Source organism: Natator depressus, chromosome 7 (assembly GCF_965152275.1).
Source record: "Natator depressus isolate rNatDep1 chromosome 7, rNatDep2.hap1, whole genome shotgun sequence".
NCBI classification, from domain to species: domain Eukaryota; kingdom Metazoa; phylum Chordata; order Testudines; family Cheloniidae; genus Natator; species Natator depressus.
Genome location: NC_134240.1, coordinates 122,745,673 through 122,758,595, shown reverse-complemented (window position 1 = coordinate 122,758,595; position 12,923 = coordinate 122,745,673). Strand labels below are relative to the sequence as shown.

At 60.2% G+C, this 12,923-nt stretch overlaps 1 pseudogene; it reads left to right on the top strand.

Moving 5' to 3' along the window:
- Positions 1-5,802: 5,802 nt before the first annotated feature.
- LOC141991748 (neurotensin receptor type 1-like) lies at positions 5,803-12,642 on the top strand (annotated as a pseudogene).
- Positions 12,643-12,923: the final 281 nt, after the last annotated feature.

Here is a 12,923-nt window from a genome sequence, read left to right as displayed (position 1 = left end):
AGAGAGTCCAGCGGAGGGCAACGAAAATGATCAGGGGGCTGGGGCACATGATTTACGAGGAGAGGCTGAGGGAACTGGGATTGTTTAGTCTGCGGAAGAGAAGAATGAGGGGGGATTTGATAGCTGCTTTCAACTACCTGAAAGGGGGTTCCAAAGAGGATGGATCTAGACTGTTCTCAGTGGTAGCAGATGACAGAACAAGGAGCAATGGTCTCAAGTTGCAGTGGGGGAGGTCTAGGTTGGATATTAGGAAACACTATTTCACTAGGAGGGTGGTGATGCACTGGAATGGGTTACCTAGGGAGAGGGTGGCATCTCCTTCCTTTGAGGTTTTTAAGGCCTGGCTTGACAAAGCCCTGGCTGGGATGATTTAGTTGGGGTTGGTCCTGCTTTGAGCAGGGGTGGGACTAGATGACCTCCTGAGGTCCCTTCCAACCCTGATGTTCTAGGATTCAGTGGGCATCTGGGCCCATTAACTCCAGTGGAACAATGCAGATTTACACCCATGGGGATCTGGCCCATTGCACCTAGCACTAAAACAGGGCTTGCTCCGTAGCTGGTCTGACCAGGGGGAGCGCAGCCAAATGCAAGGGTCCCTCATGTGAACGCAGCTTCCCTTGGCTAAGCAACCACGTGTCACGGAGTCTCTGGGCGATGCTCTGGAACTGCTCCCTATGAAGCCAGGCAGGACTCTGGGGCAGTCGCCTTCCTGTGAGCAGCCTGTCTGCAGGACACACAGCTCACCCAGCTTCCACCTTTCTGGGTCTGACCTCAGAGCATTCAGCATCCTCTGCCCCTCCGTGCGCTTCCCACAGCGATTCCCCGAGGCGGGGTCCTGGGGAAGCCAGAGGGTCCTGCCCCCCAACTCCGCAGTCAGACGTAACTCTCAGCCAGCCAGGAAAACAGAAGGTTTATTAGACGACAGGAACATGGTCTAACACAGAGCTTGTAGGTGCAGAGAACAGGACCCCTCAGCTGGGTCCATTTTGGGGGGCAGTGAGCCAGACAACCCCGTCTGCCCTTCACTCCATGTCTCCAGCCAGCCCCAAACTGAAACTCTCTCCAGCTTTGTCCCTTTCCCGGGCCAGGAGGGCACCAGATTCCTTTGTTCTCCAACCCTTTAGCTCTCACCTTGCAGGGGGGAAGGGCCCAGGCCATCAGTTGCCAGGAAACAGGGTGTTGGCCATTCTCTGTGTCCAGACCCTTGCACACACCTGCCCTCTAGGGCTCTGCAGTGATCATACACCCTTACCCCACCCCCTAGATACTTAAGAACTGCCTAGGGGAAACTGAGGCACCCCCACACTCTTCAGAGGAAACATTAAGAACAGTCCCGCTTCGTCACACCACGCCAGCCCAGGTGGGGGGGGAGTGGGGCCCAGCTCCCTCTGCCGCCCGCTGCCCCTCGGTGCTCCCAGGTGCGTTTCTGCCCCTCTGTTGCTGCAGGGCGCTGCTGCCAGCTGGGACTGTTGTGGCTGCCAGTGCAGGGGAGAGGGCAGGGGCTGTTATTGTGCTACATTACCGGGGGGGTCAGGGCGCTGGCTGGGGTCACGCACCTGGTGGGCACTGGCTGGGTGTCCCATGTCCTGGGGGGTCTGGGCGCTGGCTGCGGTCCCATGCCCAGCGGAGGGGGGCACTGACCGGGGTTCCATGCCAGGGGGGCCGGGCGCTGGCTGGGGTCCCATGCCCGGGGGGGTCTGGACACTGGCTGGGGTCCGATGCCCAGGGGGGTCGGGCACTGGCTGGGGGTCCCTTGCCCGGGGGGGCCGGGCGCTGGCTGGGGTTCCATGCCCAGGGGGGCCGGGCGCTGGCTGGGGTCCCATGCCCGGGGGGTTCTGGACACTGGCTGGGGTCTGATGCCCAGGGGGGTCTGAGCGCTGGCCGGGGTCCCATGCCCAGGGGGGGCTGGGCACTGACCGGGGTTCCATGCCCAGGGGGGCCGGGCGCTGGCTGGGGTCCCATGCCCAGGGGGGTCTGGACACTGGCTGGGGTCCGATGCGCAGGGGGGTCAGGGCGCTGGCTGGGGGGTCCCATGCCCGGGGGGGTCTGGACACTGGCTGGGGTACGATGCCCAGGGGGTTGGGCGCTGGCTGGGGGTCCCTTGCCCAGGGGGGGCTGAGCGCTGGCCGGGGGTCCCATGCCCAGGGGGGGCCGGGCAATGACCGGGGTCCCATGCCCAGGGGGGTCGGGCACTGACCGGGGTTCCATGCCCAGGGAAGGCCAGGTGCTGGCTGGGGTCCCATGCCCAGGGGGGTCAGGCACTGGCTGGGTGTCCCATGCCCAGGGGGGGTCGGGCGCTGGCTGGGTGTCCCATGCCCAGGGGGGTCTGAGCGCTGGCCGGGGGTCCCTTGCCCAGGGGGGGCCGGGCGCCGGCTGGGGTCCCATGCCCAGGGGGGTCGGGCACTGACCGGGGTTCCATGCCCAGGGAAGGCCAGGTGCTGGCTGGGGTCCCATGCCCAGGGGGGTCAGGCACTGGCTGGGTGTCCCATGCCCAGGGGGGGCCAGGCGCTGGCTGGGGTCCCATGCCCAGGGGGGTCTGAGCGCTGGCCGGGGGTCCCATGCCCAGGGGGGGCCGGGCACTGACCGGGGTTCCATGCCCAGGGAAGGCCAGGTGCTGGCTGGGGTCCCATGCCCAGGGGGGTCAGGCACTGGCTGGGTGTCCCATCCCCGGGGGGGTCGGGCGCTGGCTGGGTGTCCCATGCCCAGGGGGGTCGGGCACTGGCCAGGGTCCCATGCCGGGGGGGTCCAGGCGCTGGCTGGGTGTCTGATACCCAGGGGGTCGGGGCGCTGGCCGGGGTCCTGCCCCCCCGGTGCTCTGGGCTACCCCCAGCATCCCTAGGCTCCGCCTGTTTGTCCCGACTCCCGGGCCCCAGGTCGCTGCGCCCCGAGCGCGGAGCCGGGCTGCGGGGATCGGGCTGCGCCCTGGGAGCCCGGCGGATGGTGCCTGGCGGAGCGGGGGGCGGCCAGCGAGCGGCGGCCCCGGGCCGGCTGGGTGGGGGGCAGGCGGGGGGCAGGTCCCTGGGCAGGAGCCGCCCCCCGCCCCGCCGCCTGGCAGCGCCGCAGCCCCCAGCCCGGCTCCCGGCAGCGCCACGAGGCTCCGCACAGGTGAGTGGGGGACCCGGCGCCCCGGAGTGGGGGTGCCGGACAGACGGGGGGGGGCGGACAGACGGGGGGGTGCACGCGAGAGGTCCCCGGCGCTAGAACTCGGGGGAAGCGCGGGGGGCGCCCCACAGCACGGGGGGATGGGGGAGGTGCAGGGTGAACACTGGCAGTGGGGGGGGGGTGGAGGAGGGGAGGGGAGGGGGTGTGCCCCAGAAGCATGCGGGGGGGGCTATGGTGTGTGTGTGGGAGAGAAGGCTGGCAGTAGGGGGGGATGGAGGAGGGGAGGGGGTGTGCACCAGACGCTCGCGGGGGGGGGGCTGTGGTGTGTGTGGGGGTGAAGGCTGGCAGTAGGGGGGGTGAAGGGAAGGGGAGGGGTTTGCCCCAGAAGCACACGGGGGGGGGCTGTGGTGTGTGTGGGGGGGTGAAGGCTGGCAGTAGGGGGGGTGAAGGGAAGGGGAGGGGTTTGCCCCAGAAGCACACGGGGGGGGCTGTGTTGTGTGTGGGGGGGTGAAGGCTGGCAGTAGGGGGGATGGAGGAGGGGAGGAGGCCGGGTGTGCCCCAGAAGCATGCGGAAGGGGGCTGTGGTGTGTGTGTGGGGGGGAAGGCTGGCAGTAGGGGGGGTGGAGGGAAGGGGAGGGGTTTGCCCCAGAAGCACACGGGGGGGGGGCTGTGGTGTGTGTGTGGGGGTGAAGGCTGGCAGTAGTGGGGGATGGAGGAGGGGAGGGGGCCGGGTGTGCCCCAGAAGCATGCGGAAGGGGGCTGTGGTGTGTGGGGGGGGTGAAGGCTGGCAGTAGGGGGGGGTGAAGGGAAGGGGAGGGGTTTGCCCCAGAAGCACACGGGGGGGGGCTGTGGTGTGTGTGTGGGGGTGAAGGCTGGCAGTAGGGGGGATGGAGGAGGGGAGGGGGCCGGGTGTGCCCCAGAAGCACACGGGGGGGGCTGTGTTGTGTGTGGGGGGGTGAAGGCTGGCAGTAGGGGGGATGGAGGAGGGGAGGGGGCCGGGTGTGCCCCAGCAGCATGGGGGGGGGCTGTGGTGTGTGTGTGGGGGGGAAGGCTGGCAGTAGGGGGGGTGAAGGGAAGGGGAGGGGTTTGCCCCAGAAGCACACGGGGGGGGGCTGTGTTGTGTGTGGGGGGGTGAAGGCTGGCAGTAGGGGGGGTGGAGGGAAGGGGAGGGGTTTGCCCCAGAAGCACACGGGGGGGGCTGTGGTGTGTGTGTGGGGGGGAAGGCTGGCAGTAGGGGGGGTGGAGGGAAGGGGAGGGGTTTGCCCCAGAAGCACACGGGGGGGGGGCTGTGGTGTGTGTGTGGGGGTGAAGGCTGGCAGTAGGGGGGGATGGAGGAGGGGAGGGGGCCGGGTGTGCCCCAGCAGCCCCTCCATCTGCCCCAGGGGGAAGGGCCCTCTGCTCAGGGCAGCTCCTTGTGGAGCAGCTTCCTAGAAAGTCGTTCTCCCCGCTAGCCCGGGGAGGCGCTGCCAGGTCCCCCCTTGGTCGTGCAGGGAGCCCTGAGTATCCTGGTTCCCCCAGGCAGGGTGTGCCAAGGGACAACCTGGGGAGACCCAGGAGCGGTGGCCTGTGCCCTCCCTCTACCAGGAAAGGGGCAGAGCCGGCTCCTCGGGCGGCCCCTGGGGACCCGTGCTCAGCCCCATCTCCACCAGCTCGGGGCAGGGCTGCTCTGCGAACCCAGGTGTGCTCTGGCCGCGAGTGGTGCGGACCCAGCAACGCGGCCTGCAGCCTTAGGGCACAAGCCTGCCGCTAACCCGCGCCACAAACCCACATGCCGCGTCCGCTGCCCCGTGCCAAGAACACACCTGGCTCTGGTGTGGCCAGGCCCTGCCAGGTCAGCGCGGGCGGGCAGGCCTCTGCCCCTCGCCCTGAACAGCCTCGCCCTGGCAGCAGCTGCAGCCCAGGGGTGTGGGGTGGGGGTCGCTATGTTTCCCGGACACTTCCAGCCCCCGGCGAGGACGTGGTGCGGATGGCACTGCGGGGCTGAGGGCCAGGACCCAGGGAGAGCGCTCCCTGCTGGGGGAGCTGCCCAGGGGAGCCTGCTCGCTGTGGGGCCGTGCAGTGCGCTGGGACCTGGGGCTGGGCCCACCGACGGGAGCTGGGCTCTCAGACCTGCCCCCCCTCACCAGGGCTCCTCCCCCGGCCATGGTGAGGGGCCAGGGGGTGCAGCCCAGCAGCCTCCCTCCCCCCTTTGTTCCCAGCTCCCTGTATCCCGGCTGCCTGGCTCTAGCGCTGATCAGTCAGAGCTGCTGCAGCTCCGACGCCCTTCCCCTCGGGATCCTGCTCCAGCCGCCTTCTGCGGGGCCAGGGGTCTGCCGCCGTGGGGGCACAGCGGCACCCAGGCAGCTGAGTGGATGGCACACCACTGCCTGCCACCCTCCCCAGCCCCCGACGTTGAGACAGCGTGGGCTAGTGGGCAGGGCTGGGGCCAGGGACTCCTGGGTCCTCTCCCCAACCCTGCCACTGCCTCCCTCAGCAGCCCCTCCTGCAGGAGAGGGGGAGCGGCCAGCGTCTGGGAGGGCTGGGAAGGGGCCTGGTGTTCAGGGTGGTGGGCAGGGTGAAGCCACCGAACCGTCCCCCCCGCCCCCGGCCCCTCGGGGCCCCTCTGCAGGGAGGGAGACAAACCATGACAGCTCATTGCTTTCCCTCGAGGGGCCAGCTCCTGCAGAGCCTAGGAGTCAGGCTGAACCAGGAGAAACCTGCCCCAAATCCACCCCGGGGCCCTCACCGATGCTCCCGCGCCTTCCCAGCATTCCCTGCTCTCCCCCGTCGCGGAGGCAGGACACAGCGCTCGGCTGAGGGGGGTCGGATTCTGAAGCTGCGTCTGCAGTTCCCTTGGCCCTGGAGAGTGAACCCAGCTCCTTGGTGAGGCCCCCTGGCTCCCCAGGGCCCCCCGGCTGCCTGGATGGCCCCCAGCTCCAGCACCAACGGCTCTGAGCCCCTGGGTGCTGGGGCCAGCGACTGCCTGGGGTACCTGACTGCTCAGAACCACTTGGCCGGGAAGAGCACCGCGGGGGCCCACGCGACCCAGCCAGACCCCCAGCACCTCCTGATCGGAGCCCGACTACGTGGCCATCCCCGTCACCGTCTTCTACAGCCTGCTCTTCCTCTTCGGGCTCCTGGCCAACGGGCTGAGCCTGCGGACGCTGCTGCGGAGCGGGCGCACGAGGGCGAGCGCCGTGCGCTTCTACCTGCTGAGCCTGGCCGCGGCCGACGTGCCGATGCTGCTCACCGTGCCGGTGACCCTCTACCGCTACTTCTGGCAGTACTACCCCCGGGCCCTGAGCGGCGCCGTCTGCAGGCTCTGCTTCGTGGCCCGGCAGCTGTGCTGCGCCGCCACCAGATGGGCCGTCGTCGCCTTCACCGCGGAGCGCTACGTGGCCATCTGCCACCCCGTGTGGGCCACCACCGGCCTGCGGCAGCCCCGCGTGGCCTACCCGCAGTGAGCTCGGCGCCCCTCACCGTGGTCTACGGGAAGGCGTCAGCCTGCATCCTGGACTACACCTCCACCCGCCGGGAGAAGAGTGTCTTCCTCTCCACCGTCTGCGAGATGCTGGAGCCCGAGCCGTACGTCATCTACAAGAGCATCATCGAAGCGCGCAGCGTCCTCTGCTTCCTGCTCCCCCTGGCCGCCATCGTCACCTTCCACCTCCTCATCTTCCGCCACCTCAGCCGGACCCGCCGGCAGCGGGAGGAGATGGGCCTGACCCACCCCTGCTCAGGGGGCTTCTCCGCGCAGGTCCACCAGCCCCCCGGGAGCCTGCCTCCGTCGGAGAGGAAGGCCCGGCACCTCATGAGTGAGTGACAGCCTCTGAACGGCGCTCAGTGTTTCCCCAGCGCCTTCTGGCCCAGGGCCCTGCAGCACTTCAGCCCATGTCTTCAGCCCATTTCACAGGTGGGGAGGCCGGGGGGGGGGCGCGGAAAGACCCCACGCTTCCAGACGTGGCCTCTCATCCCCAGTGACAAGTTCTAAGAGGCCACCTCTGAACACCTGGGGCCTGATTCTTAGAGCTGCCGCATACCCGGAGCCCCCGGTCAGGATGCATGCTCGGCACCTCTGAAAGTCGGGCCCCAGCTGGCTCAGACCGAGCCCCAAACTCAGAGGCCACTTTCAGAATATCTGGGCCTAAGTGACTTGTCCAAGTCACACGAATCAGTGGCAGACCCGGGGCTAGATCCAATGTATTATCACACCCACGTACACAGAGCAGCGTCACATCTTGCTTGTTTTATCATATCGTGTACTGCCCCACGCACTGCACCTGGGGCGGTCCAGTGAGGCTGGGATGGTCCAGTGGGCCTGGGGCAATGTGGGGGGTCTGGGAGGGTATCCTGCACCTCCTCCAGCCCCTTTGAAAATCTAAACCATATTTTGAGACTCGTTTTAATCAGTAAAATAAATAATTTGTATTAACGAACTGGAGAAGTGAAAAGCTGCATAAATCCGACTGCCACATCCAATATCCAGGGTGCACCTAGGAGTTAACCAGCCCCCGTGCAGGGAGAGAACGTCAAGCCAATACATGCTCCTAGCAGAGTCATCCCGACAGCATCAGCCGCTGATGCACCGGTCCCATCTGCCCCGCAGGAAGTGCAGTCCTGACACTGCTGTTCTCAGTGTTGTGGCATGAACAGCGCAGGCCTGAGTCGGGATCAGGCCCACTGGGCCTGGCTCTGTGTGGTACAGACACACAGGGAGACGTGCCCCCTGCCCCAGGAGCTCACAGTCCACATGCAAAGCTCAGTGTAACCTGTGCTATGGCACGGTGACCAGCGCCTCCGGAACAAAGAGACCGTCCTGTCTCCACTCTTAGTCAGACCCCTCCAGAAAGCTGAGCAGACGTCTCTGCCTCCTTCCAGCCGCGCGTTCCGTTCCCGGGTTCTGCTCCGCAGGTGGCTGGCTCGCTCAGCGCTCTGGCCTGGCAGGATCCTGGCCACTAGTGGGGATTGCCAATTCCCTCAAGCTCCCTTTGCAGGAAAGAATTCCTGCAGCCACGAATGGAGTCGGTCCCTGCGGCAGCCTCTGTGCCGAGCACAGTGAACACTCTCTATGCAAATCTCCCTTGTCGGTGGGCTAATCCCTCCTGGGAGCCGGAGCTGAGCCAAACCGCAGGGTCCAGTCCCAACCCTGTCTACTTCCCTCATGGCCTGGCCCGGCCCCATCCATAACCAAGGCCCTGTGGCTCGTTCAGCATGTTGGACCTAAATTATTCGATAGGGACCCTGGAATCGCTTGGCAGGCACCAGAATTCAGTGGCTCTGCTCCCCCAGCCCTCTCTCCCTTACTGCCCCTTACTGCCCAGTCTAGTGCAATCTGTACAGCTGGTTAATCAATCATTCATTGTACGCTGCCCCAGGATTTTCATTGTGCTGCAGGCTTCTGTGTGGTGGTGAGCAACGGCATTGTAGCAACTGGGAGGGGCAGGCGGAGATCTGGGGTAGCTGGGCACGGCTGCTGGGGCATTTGGCACCGAGGGAAGTTGTGAGAGTTGATCTGGGGGGTTGGCGCATAGGAGGCAGCTGAGGATCGCAGTGCTGGGAGGGGCTGCATCTCCCCATCCCGCCCTCAGCTGGGCAGGGCAAGAGGTGACGTTAAATGTGGAGGAGGAAGGCTGAATTCCTCATTCCCCATCCCAGGAAACATTGACTGCAGCTCCTGGCCCCTGAGCCCGTATCAGAACATAAGAACGGCCAGACTGGGTCAGGCCAATGGTCCATCGAGCCCAGTGTCCTGTTTCACAGTGGTCGGTGCCGGACGCTTCCGAGGAAATGAACAGAACAGGCCAATTATCGAGTGATCCATCCCCTGTCATCCACTCCCAGCTTCTGGCAAACAGAGTCTTGGGGTTGTGTCCCTGGCCATCTTTGCTAATAGCCATTGATGAACCTGTCCTCCAGGAACTGATCTAGTTATTTTTTAACCTAGTTCTACTTTTGGCCTTCACAGTATCCCCTTGCAATGAGTTCCCCAGGCTGACTGTGCTTTGTGTGTATATATATATATATGCTTTGCAAATACTTCTTTGCGTGTGTTTTCTTTAAACCTGCTAGCTGTTAATTTCATTGGGTGATCTCTGACTCGTGTGTTATGTGAAGGGGTAAATAACACTTCCCTGCTCACTTCCTCCACACCAGTCATGGTGAACACTGCCAGTCTTTTTAATCTTTTCTTGTACGGAAGCTGTTCCATACCCTGATCATGTTTGTTCCCCTTCTCTGTACTTTTCCCAATTCTAATATATCTTTTTAGAGATAGAGTCACCAGAACTGCCTTCACGGTGTGGGCGTGCCATAGCTTTATAGAGAGGCATGATGATATTTTCTTTGTTATTATCTATCCCTTTCCGAAAGGTTCCTAACATTCGGTTAGGTTGTTTGACAGCCACTGCACATTGAGTGGATGTTTTGAGAGACTTATCCATGGCAACTCCAAGATCTTTCTTGAGTAGGAACAGCTAATTTAGACCCCATCATTGAGTATGTACAGTTGGGATGATGTTTTCCAATGTGCATTACTTTGCATTTATCAACACTGAATTTCATCTGCTATTTTGTGGCCCAGTCACCCAGGTTTATGAGATCCCTTTGTAACTCTTCACAGTCAGTTTAGAATTTAACTATATGAGTAATTTTGTATCATCTGCAAATTTTGTCACCTCACTGTTCACCCCCTTTTCCAGATCTTTTATGAATAGGTGGAACAGCACTAGTCCCTGTACAGATCCTTGGGGACTCTTTCCCCCCCATTTTTCCATTGTGAAAACTGACCATTTATTCCTACCCTTTGTTTCCTGTCTTTTAACCGGTCACTGATTCTTGGGCGGTACCTTCCCTCTTATCCCATGACTCCTTAATTTGCTTAGGAGCCTTTGGTCAGGGACCTTGCCAAAGGTTTTCTGAAAGTCTAAGTACACTATATCTAGGGCCCTACCAAATTCATGGTCCATTTTGGCATAGGATTCAAAAAATCATAAATTTCATGATTTCAGCTATTTACATCTGAAATTTCACCGTGTTGTAATTGTAGGGGTCCTGAGCCAAAAAGGAGTTGTGGGGGGGGTTGCAAGGTTATTGTAGGGGGGGTTGCGGTTCTACCACCCTTACTTCTGCCCTGCTGCTGGCGCTGGTGCTGCTTTCAGAGCTGGGCAGCTGGAGAGTGGTGGCTGCTGCTGGCCAGGAGCCCAGCTCTGAAGGCAGAGCCCCGCCAGCAGGAGCCCAGAAGTAAGGGTGGCCTGGTCTGGTATTCGCAAAAAGAAAAGGAGGACGAGTGGCACCTTAGAGACTAACCAATTTATTTGAGCATCAGCTTTCGTGAGCTACAGCTCACTTCATCGGATGCATTCAGTGGCCACATCGGATGCAGTGAGCTGTAGCTCACGAAAGCTGATGCTCAAATAAATTGGTGAGTCTCTAAGGTGCTACAAGTCCTCCTTTTCTTTTTGCGAATACAGACTAACACGGCTGCTACTCTGAGAGCTGGTCTGGTATTGCCACCCTTACTTAACATAACAGTCCAGAGTCCAGTCAGCAGGCAATGGGATGGGTTTACTGGGGCCAAACAAGCATGTTCCAAAGCCCTTCACACAGTCGGGCTATCGCTATACGCTGATAGAGTTTTCCTCTTCCGCTCCCCCAGCTGCTGTTCTAGTCGCTGCTGGAACCCCCTCCTTCTCCTGACCCCTAGCACCCCACGCCGACGGAGCTCCCTCTTCCCCCTCCCTCTTCTTGGCAAACTGAATTATACTTGTACTGCCCCTCCCCTGGTACCACCCTTCCAGTGTATGGTCCTGTTCCGGCCTGGGGGTCTGGGGGTGATGGAACACCTCTTTTGTATCTGGTGAGAGAGGTAAGGAGCGGGGTTACTTGTGTCCATGGTCACTTTTTTGCAGACTTTGCATCTTCTCTTAACACCTTCCTGCTGCTCGATTAGCCCCTTATCTTCTCTTGTTACTGAAAGGTGCAGCCTTGTGCTTTCCCTTACATTCTCTTGCTTGCTTATTTAGCTTGTTTAAAAGCAAGGACAGAAGCAAGATTATTATTGTTTAGTTTTTATTTTATTTACTTTACATTCTTCTAACGATCAGCAGTGAGATGGTTGAGTGTGGAGGGTTAAAATCTCAAGGAACCCCTCAAGATGAAATCCAGTAAACATAAAAAACATTTTAAGAGTAATCTCTCTGCCCATTAGCACTTGGCTGATTTCTGCCGATTTACATCCCATTTTCTTACTTCTAAAATGTTTTTCTCTTCCCTGTTTCTACATGACATAGTGACACTACCTATACAGAAAGCATTGTCACATGTACAAAAGAAATACTGAAAAAACAGGGAAATTAAACCGTCTTTCTGATCTCTCTGTTATAGCGAGCTGAGGTGTTAATTGCGACAAGAGCAGGTTAAAAATATTCAAGTGGAAATGTGATTTTGAAGTTCATCGTGATAAACAAGGTGTAATTTTTCTCTTCCATAGCTGTGGTTTCAGGCTCTTTGCAGACTCAGGCAGGTGTCACTGTGTTGGTCACAGTTGGGTCACGTTTTGAAAGTTTTCTTTGAAACCAAAAGGGCAGAGAGAGACATTTTTTTAATGAAATCTGAGTTTGGGGGTGCAACTGTGCATCAGGTTCTAAAAGAGGGACAATGATATGGTCATTTCCATGGTTGCATAATCCCATTATGCAAGGAGCCCTGTGCTATGCGGCTGGGCATTAATCTCTCTCCTCTCTTCCATGCAGGTGCTGTGGTGGCTGCGTTTTTCTTTTGCAACTTCCCCGACACGGCGTCATCCCTGATGCACATTTACATTCACAGCTGGAGCACCAGCGTCCTGGTGCTCTACACCTGGCTGAAGACCTACCTCTCACTGCCTCTCTGGTACCTCAACAGTGCCCTGGACCCCCTCCTCTTCTGCATCTCCTCAGCCTCCTTCCGCAACGCCTGCCACGAGAGCCTCCCCCCACTCCTGCCCTGGATCAGTAAGAAACTGCAAGGCTCCTGTGTCAGGTCAGGAGAGCGAGTGACTGGAAGATCTTTGTGGACCTTAGATTCCATGAAAGGGGAGGAAAGCAAATCCTCCAGAGATTCTCAGCCCAGTGAGCCCCAGCTCCTTTCCTGTGGGAAGAGAGCGGGCCCAAGAGCCTCGCCCAGTGCAAACCCAGCCTGTGCACAATAGAGAAAGCCATGCATTATTCACAATGTCCTGGCACAATTGTGTGAGAGATACCCTGGTGCACATGCATTCGTGCTTGCACACTTTCCCCTCCTCCCGGGTGCTAGGGGACCAAGTGGAGGCTTACTGCAGCAGGGATTGCAGCTGGTGTAACAGCTGACTAGCTAGCAGTTCCGCTGTTCCGTTGTTGCTCTTGTGTGGAAATCTGTTGCTGAGTTGTTTGTGGCGTGTTTGCTGTTGTGAGGCGTTTCGGTCACTATCGTGGTGCATGGCTCAGTCTGTGTGACACAGTGTAGGCTTTAGAGTAGCAGCCGTGTTAGTCTGTATCTGCAAAAAGAACAGGAGGACTTGTGGCACCTTAGAGACTAACCAATTTATTTGAGCATAAGCTTTCATGAAAGCTTATGCTCAAATAAATTGGTTAGTCTCTAAGGTGCCACAAGTCCTCCTGTTCTTAGTGTAGGCTTTGTATCTGCTTGAAATCTAGTTGTGTATTCTCTTCGTGCTGGGCGGGCTAATATTTTGGAGGGCTATTGCAACAGGAGATAGGAACAGGTGGAGGGCAATGGCTCCCTCCTTCTCCAGTTAGGGTTTCCCCCAACCTCAGTTTGATCAGGTTTCCTTTGTTCCAAGAATGGATGCAAGATACTGATACGAA